Source organism: Montipora capricornis, chromosome 3 (genome assembly GCF_036669925.1).
Source record: "Montipora capricornis isolate CH-2021 chromosome 3, ASM3666992v2, whole genome shotgun sequence".
Lineage (NCBI taxonomy): Eukaryota > Metazoa > Cnidaria > Anthozoa > Scleractinia > Acroporidae > Montipora > Montipora capricornis.
Genome location: NC_090885.1, coordinates 40,571,204 through 40,580,335, shown reverse-complemented (window position 1 = coordinate 40,580,335; position 9,132 = coordinate 40,571,204). Strand labels below are relative to the sequence as shown.

Here is a 9,132-nt window from a genome sequence, read left to right as displayed (position 1 = left end):
TTGCTTCCTTTGGCTTACATTCATCGCGTGGTGGTATAATCGGAAAAAACCAGCAAATTTATTCTCATTGTTCACTCCATATTTCACACATTCACCTTAAATTCGATGGCCAGAGTATCGTTTCATCCTCTGGAACAAATATTTAGAAGAAAATTTGTCTCATTCGGGATGAGCCACGAGGACGTACACAAAACATGGACCCCAATGGACCCCAGGTCCATGGACCACCCATCATTTCGTAAAGTTACAAAAAGAAACATCTTCAGAAGAAAGAGAGAAGTGATGTTCACACTCAACTGGACAATTAATGCAATAATGACTTATTTTTACTCAAGCTTATTTTTTTTACAAACAAAATCGTGATCTCAAAAACAAGACCATGGTGGCCCACAGTTGGTCAGAGTTAGCATTGTTATTCTAGGTGGGCCAGTTACATACAGTGTACTCTACGGCAATATTAGGCTCTGTTTACAAGCAGGTAGGAGGGTCAAAGATAGCCTGGGTTTACAAGCAAAATTTCACAGGTAGGGTTAATTACCCTACCACCTGGGACAACTTTGCATGCTTGGTAACCGCCAGCATCGCAAACACAATGGAAACAGCTAAAAAGTTAGGCAAGGTAGCCAAGTTATCCCTAGCAGAGCGTTTACAAGGCAGCTAGGGTTACCCTAGTACCAGGGTAACCCTAGCTGCCTTGTAAACACTCTGTTAGAAATAAAGAAGAAATGTGTGAGTGCTACGGTAACCTTCTTGCTAGTAACCCTAGCAGTAGGGTTATCCTACCTGCTTGTAAACAGGGCCTTACTGGCTCTCACAACAAAGTAAACAAAAAGAGTCTTAAAAATTCACAATATTACATAAACAAATGCCTTGTACATAAGAGAGAAAAATGTTCTAAAAGTTATGTGAGATACTACAAAAGAATATTTTAGCCTAAAAACAATTTAGAAAACACAAAAGAAAAACAGAGATCGCATCCTGAACCTGGCTGCTCGACTTCTGGATTTTGCTCAAATAGTTGGACCACGAGTAGTCTTTCGGGATCCTGTGAATGGACCAGAAGAATCCCTGGAATATTAGTTTTAATATGGCATTGTATTCCTGCCAAAATTCAACCTTCACATTTCATGTTTCTTTCACATTTCACCTTTGATTGATGTGATTTCGCATTTCTCTTTTCTCTGTGTTATGTGATAATCTCTGTTTTCGAGATTGATGCATGTTACTATTCGATACATTTTTTTAACTGAGAGGAACTGAATGTAGCCTGTGCAATGAATAAGTGTGCTTGGCTCAGACGGTTCATGGGCTAGCATACCCAAGTTTACATTTCAATTAATTTTCTATTTCTGAACTTTCCAACGGTTCCTTAAATAGAACAAGAATAACAACTCTCCTTCGAGAAACTATTAACAACCTATGTTTCTTACAAGAAGATAAATCAAAAATAATATTAATGATAACAAATAATTAACTCAACAGAAAACGAACAATGTCAGTTATGATTCCAATGACTACTTGCAAAAAGTGATGAACTCCTTTCTTTCTTGACCTGCATAATCTGACAGTGTTGTGCGGAGTTTTAGTTAAAGCTTTTCAGCCTGTATATCACCGAATGAGAAATTAGTGATCACTATTGTGCTTCAATACATAAAACAATTTTTAATATTTATTAAATTTTATTAATCTTCTTTCAGGTTGACATTTTTCAAGTCTTATTGAAGTGGCCATTCAATGGCAATTGTCAAAAAAGGGCTCCTGGATGGTAACACTCTAGCAGAAGAATACTCTGCATCACATAAAAAAAATATTTTTTTCATCTCAGTTTCACCAGGTACAATGCATGCATTGCATCTTGTCTTTTCCCCTCCTTATTGGAAGGTGTTTTATTCCTAACTTGTACTAGCACCTTCTTTGGTAACTATCTCTGACCATGTAATCAGATTTCAGTATACATTCATTACATGTAGATCTACCCAACCCATTGGTCTACTTAAATTGTGCACAATAACCCAACACATTGGGAGACACCATGTTAAAATAAATTTGCTTCTTTTATAGGTACACCAGTTACTAGCACAGTAACTGCTGCTTCCACCCAGGGCCCCACTATTGCACAGGTGGATTTGACCGCACCACCAAGGGATAGTCGTAAGTTATCATTCCAAGATTTATCTAGTACAGTACTTGTAAAGTTTGTATTTTGTAATAAGACAGGTAATAATAATAATATTATTATTTTTGCTCTACAATACTCGTCACATTTGTTGGAACACCCATCCCCGTTTCCCCCTTCCTCCAATGTTGATTTCCACAACTACTAGTAGTCGCCCGAAAAATTCTCGCACAACATTGAATTGGGGGAAGGGGGATGTGGTATAAGCTACGATCTTGTAACACGATGATTCTGACCATTCCCTAAGTGTTCCAACTAAATATGTCTAGGATGGTAGGTATCGGAGAGGCTGAACATTTACGCACGCATGTGCTGACGGAATGTTTGAAGACGAGATGAGAAAAATATGCAGTACCTCCAGACGTGGCGCTGGAGCTACATACCAAACGAGTCATCCCGCGATTTCGGCCCGTGCGATTGCTTTTGGACGCAGTTGGCCCTTTGCTGCTTTCTGCTACTGACCTCGCCTCACGGTACGGCATTGAGGGAGGGATTTGTCGGCCCCTAAACCATATGAGACAAATCCCACGCCTACTCACAATTCCAAACCACCCATGTCATTAGAATTTAACGTAAGATTTCAATGGCTTATATATTCAAGAGAAAAGTCATTTTATCAGTCATATAGTAAGCACTGGAGTTGCAGATTACAAAGTGCACGCATGCGCCCTGCCGAAAGTAACATACACTTTATTTCATCTCGAATTTCAGAATAATATCTTCGAGACATTACAGCTAACATACATAATACATACAGATACATAACTAAATAATAAATATTATTTAATGACATATTAATCAAAACGAAAAGCTCCTGTACAACATCCGGCCCTGGATTAGTTTAAAACCAGTAAACTCAGTGGTACGGGAAAAATCAGGTAGTGCATTTTGCAACATACCTAGTTAATACGTAAGAAAAAGAACTAAGATCATAACTGGTTGTTCTAGGTTTACTTAGGGACAGAATGTAATTTCCACGAAGATCATGCATAAGAAGAGAACAGGAGAGAAAACGTATTTTTCATATATGCAGGACAAGCCTTTTCTTTCTTTAACTACTTTTATACAATAATATGAGGAAATTTTGAATGCGCTTATTGCATAGAGATGTAGAGTTTGACTTAAGTGGTACGTAAGAGGACAGGTAATTGCAAACAAAAATCTCATAACTCTCTTATTTACATTATACCGTTTCTTTGACGAGAAATTACTAAAGGCCAGGCCGAATTTCCTATGATAAAAAGTCTACGTTAACAGCACGCACCTTGGCTACACCTTAGTATCCACCAAGAAATCTTCTCGCTACTTTTTCCTCATTTGATGAGGACCAGTCTCCGCTTGCCTCCTTCATGCCCAAAAGGAATTCTGGGTAACTCGGCAGTTCCATGACAAGGGAAGACCCCGATTCTCATTTCATAGATTTTGTTATGAGTGTGGAGCCACCTAGTCCTACCGGGAAAATACAGCATCAATTGGAGATTTTAGCTTTCAAAACTTGCTCAAATTGTATCGGTAGGTCCTGGAATTCGTCCACAGAAAGGCCAGAGAGACGACTTCACTGGTGCTGTGAACCGCCATGTTTACGACAGAGCAATTTAGCCGTTCCAGTCTGCATGAAATCATCTCTCACCTCTGTCTCGAGAAGACCAGACAGACAGACAGTTCTTTCTGAATGGGGGAAGGGGGATGTGGTATAAGCTACGATCTTGTAAAACGATGATTCTGACCATTTGCTAAGTTTTCCAACTAAATATGTCTAGTATTGTAGGCTCGACACGAAATGATAAGGGATACAATAACTGCAGTTATCATTCGATGCATGTTTCTTTTCCTTTTCACTGGTTGAGAGCCAACCATGTGACCTGCAAATAACTGCCTACAAGTAATGGTCTGCTTATGCGTAAAATGGCAGCTTGCTTTCCTGAGCTTTCAGAAAGTGATTTAATTGGTGGGAATTGTGAAAACAAACTCAGTCATCGAAAGTTAAAACAATTATTGAACTCAATTTTTGAAAATATTGTAATCTGTTGGTGTCTCGTAGATAAATTATTATAATTTGGGTCAGCCTTTGGGAAATAACTAATCACGATATTTTGCTCAACCTTGTCAAATAATTGTTAATTGTTACTACAACCAACTAAAATATGCTATGTCAACAAGTGTATCACGAAAAAGAAATCCATTTGATATTGTCTTTTACAGCTACGCCTATCTATTTCAGCCTCTAAATATGTCATTTTTGCAATTTTTCTAGCATGTACACGCAGATTAGATGCATTAAGGTGCCTGGGTGACCATAATAGAAAGTAGCCTTGTGTTAACTAAAGGCATTTGCAAGTCAGACTCTAAAACCTGATTATTGCACAGTACCAAGTTACCAGGTGTGTCGCATTTCAGGCGCACAACACAATTCAATTCATTTGACATAGAGATTAGCAATATTGCACAATCAGACCCTCCCAAAACCTAAACTTTCAAAATTGTCCGGGGATGCATGCACCGAGACCCTCTTACTCCGCCAGGTACAAAGCGCAGGTCACAGGTCATTGTTTTACCTATACAGAAAGTACTCTAACATTCATAAAAGCTAACCTTAGGCCTAATTAGGCCTAAAGAAAAGTATCCTAAACATTCATAAAAGCTAATTTTAGGCCTAATTAGGCCTAAAGAAAAGTTTTTAGGCCTAAGGTTAGCTTTTATGAATGTTTAGGATACTTTCTGTATAGGTAAAACAATGACCTGTGACCTGCGTGTTGTACCTGCCGCTCTTACTCAGCCCTTTGGGCTGAGTCATTAACCGCCTGTTATTGCAATTTTGCCGTCTGTTTGGAAATCTACTGAGAACCCTGGATTCTTTGTTTCAACATGCCGGGTCAGCGGGCGCCAGAAATCAGCATCGAATTGTCTTCAAATATGGCGCCCAAAACGGAAATTGCCGGGAGGAGACTGGTACCTAGCTTTCTCTACTATATAAACAGACTCCTCCTGCATGCTGGGATACCTAAAAGGCCAGCGTGTTTCTTTGTATAGCTGAAGCATTGAGCTTTCTGTTGCTACCAAACACACCATATAAACAGCTGATAAACTAAGGCATAGAAGGTACTTGGGAAGGATTGTTGTGAACCATCAAACAACGTTCAACTTTCTGATGTTTAATTTCTTGGAAAGGATTGAAGGCCTTGCGCTCATCAGCTTTTATTTCATCTTCCAAGGGTCCTTTGGTAACCAGGTAAGAATCGTATGATTTTTGTTTTCCTGAATTTCTCCTCGTTTCAAAAATATAGAACTGAAAATGCACCGGATTTTTGTAGGCAATACCAGCAATGCCTTATTCGAAGAGCCAACGGTTTGATCTTGGGAGCTTCATGAAAACATGTAAAGAGATGAGGCAGAAAGCAGTGGAAGAGAGCAGGGCGATGAAAATGGAACTCAGCACAATTAACAGACAAATTAACCGACTAAAATCAAAGGTTTGTGCATTAAATGTGTTTTTGATAATTTACCCCACTGATTGTATACCACGATCGAACGATATTCTGTTTGCAGGGTAGTTTACAGGTTATTTGGATTTTTTAACGTTATTTTTAATATGTTGCTTGGATTTAATTTATGGTCCTCTCACATATCTTTCACAGTTGCACGAGTAAGCCTATTTTTTCTTACATTGAAGGTTAATGATGCAAGGGAAGTGCTGTGCGATATTACAAATCAAAATAAAAGTGTCCAGGTTGGTCACCTATTGATGCTAAGCTAGTGGTTGTGGAGTGGGATGGAGTGGGGGAGGGGCGAGGGTGTATTTATGTATTTATTTATTCTTTAATTCATCTATTCATTGAGTTATTTTATTTTTCTCTTCTTTTCTTTGATTTTTTTATATTTTCTTTGACTTTTTATTTTAGTTCGTAATTGATGGGTATCCTATGGCTTATGCATTGCCCTTATTTACAGCCTGGGACATGTACATCACCTCCTGGTGGTCGCACACGAACTCCAACTTGTCTGGTGGAAGGGAAGTCAAACTTACCAGTGAGAACAACCACTAGGAGACGACATGAGACAATGGTGGCAGCGTCAGGAATTCATGGTGGTTCCGAAAACAACCCAAAGCCTGCTTTAGATGGATTATTTGACACGTTAAACAAGCGCTGTAAATTAGAGTGTATGAAAGAGTATGTTGTAAGTAATGAGCAGTTGACAGACAACCGGAGTACCCGGAGAAAAACCCTCGGAGTCAGGTTGAGATTGACAGAAACTCAAGCCACAAACGATCCCGGGTCCGAGAGTTGAACCTGGGTCGCAGAGGTGGAAGGCACAGTTGATAACCACTAAGCCATCCTGACTCCCCTTGTTGCCCTTGGGGGAGATGGGTGCCCTTTCGGAAAAAATGAAAGTGCATGCACATTTTTAGTAAGCTTCTTAAATGCTGGCAAGAGAGTTGCTTCCAACAATGAGAACTTCATTATATTTGGTGCTAATTGCGAAGAATCTTGTTTGACTGTGAAGAAGTATGTGCAGTTTCTATGTCAAGAAATTATTGACTTGCAAGGAAACGTTTTTGAAATAGAGGGTCTCAAGGTTTCTTTTAAGTTTGAGGAAGTACCAAATGATATGAAAATGCTAGCTATGTCGGGGGGTGAGCTTTCCAACAGTACAAAGTTTTTTTCCTCTTTCGCTAATGTATCCAAAGACAATTGTTCAGATTTAAAGGGTACATTTGGAAATAACGGTAAGACCATGTGGCGTCCTTGGAAGTATGAAGAAAGGACCGCATTTGCTAATAAAGTTGACAAATTTAAGAAGTCCTTGACAACAAAACAACTCAAAGAAAAACAATTCCGTAATAAGGTTACAGAATTTATTTCTCGGAATAAAAGTCACCAGGAATTTGTACCTCTCATTGGCAAATTGATAGATAAAGTTCATGTGGAACCCCTCCATGTAAAGAATAATGCATGGCAGTATTCTTTTAAAAGTCTTGAAAGAGGCTATTGCCAAATCAAATCTGCCTGAGACATGCAAAAAGTTCCTTGATGTCCCGAGAGATAGCCCTTTCTTGCATATTGTCACTGCCCTGAAGTTTGAAGTGAAAGCTAAATGCCTTGCTAGAAAGGTTATGAAGTGGTATGATGAAACACAGGGCAATGGTCAAGATTTGCAATACCGCTTTACAGGGAAAGAATCCAGACTGTTTTGCCATAATTTTATGCAGTTAATAAAGTGGCTAAGTAATGAGAAAGATTCTCGACTTCAGAGACAAACAGTTTTGACATATGCATATGTCGGGCTGAGACTGAGAGATTGTGTGTCCATTTTTAATAGGTTTGACATCACAGCTGAACAGCTGAGTAAATTGACTGTAGTTGCAAGGGAGTACTTTCGTTGTAATGCTTTATTTCTGCCATCATCCATAAATCTGACTGTTTGGACCATTGGGCACATAATACCCAGCCATACACAAGATGTGTACAGCAAATATGGGCAGGGTCTTGGAACTGTGACCATGGAAGGGAGGGAGGCAAAACACATAGCATTAAAGAAGCTCAGTGAGAATACAACTTTTCAGCGACGGTGGCCTGAAATTTTTAAACATGAATTTGTCATGTTGATTTGGCTTTCACAACAGGGATTTGAGCCAAATACATACAAACATAATGCTGTTTACATTCCAGGTAGAGTTTTTGATGATAACAGGTACTGTTATTGTAATCTTGAAAAAGCAGATCCTAGGGAAAGCAAGTGTACTTTTTGTGGTGACCGCTTGATGGACGTGATTCAAAAAAGGACTGACCAAGGAAGAATTCTGTCAGAACTGATACGTTGATTTACTGCATGCATTTTACATGGGTAGTGCATCCGATTATGTTAAGAAAGGCTTATCAACTAATAGGGCCTTTCTCCAGGCACGGATCCAGAATGGTTTCACCGTTTTACAGAGATCGGTCAAATGGTTAAAAAAAAATTACACAAAATCGAGGGACAGCAATTTAGAGAGTGAAAATCTAAAATAGATATTAGCACTTAGTGTCTAGGAAAATGGTTAAGGTTTTTTCCTGGATCTGTGCCTGGCCTCTTGACCTTTGACAATTCTCCCAAATGCAGTGTCAAAGTGCCATGAAATTTACATAACCCACATTCTCTAAGTTGGACTGCTTTAAATGTCCCATGTTCTCTTTTAGTAAGAGGAACATTTCCTTTAAACATGAGTTGTCACCAAGTTATGGATTGCATATTATTAAAACACTTCTTGTTAGTGCATCTTTAACGCTTGTTACTTCCATGTAGATATCACTGTAACAAACAAACATTAAAATCAACTGTTTCGGTAATAATACAGTCCAGTCAGTAGTATATTTATGCAGGAAAAAGAACAAAGGGTGGAGAAATGATAAGTCATTTCGCGTACTTAGGTGGCATAATCTGTAGAATTTGTTCATGAATTACTGACCATAGATGATCCATCAAGGTGAAAATAAGATCCTGGGGGTGTGCCCGGGAACTGGTAAAAGCAAGAACTGAACCATTCACCAGCGTTTAAGTTTTTTGTCACTAAGCAAAACTACACAGTAAGACCTTCAGCGTTACTCAGTTTCAGTGAGTATTATTAAGCTACACAGCATATTGCATCCTCAAGCTTGAAATGAATATCCGTGTTCATTGGTGAATATATAATTACACTTGACGACCACATGTTGCTTCCACTTCATATATGTCAGAAGGAAAGGTTTAACAGTGCTGACCACAATCTTTGCATCTCCTTTCCTGGGCACTTTAGTTTGCTTACAGAGGTAGGACATGACAGATTCTTGTGATGTTTTACACAACTTTGAAAAATCCCGCAACAGTCGGGTCTCCTCAGAGTAGGAAATTGTATGTGCCACATTTGTTTCTGAATGTGATACTCCAAACGCAGAGGGAGCCTTTTTAACAACTTCCATCATAAAACGAAAAATTCCTTC

General features: G+C 38.9%; 1 pseudogene; it reads left to right on the top strand.

Annotated features, from left to right (window-relative positions):
• The first annotated feature begins 6,769 nt into the window (after positions 1 to 6,769).
• On the top strand, positions 6,770 to 8,380 carry LOC138041365 (uncharacterized; annotated as a pseudogene).
• Positions 8,381 to 9,132: the final 752 nt, after the last annotated feature.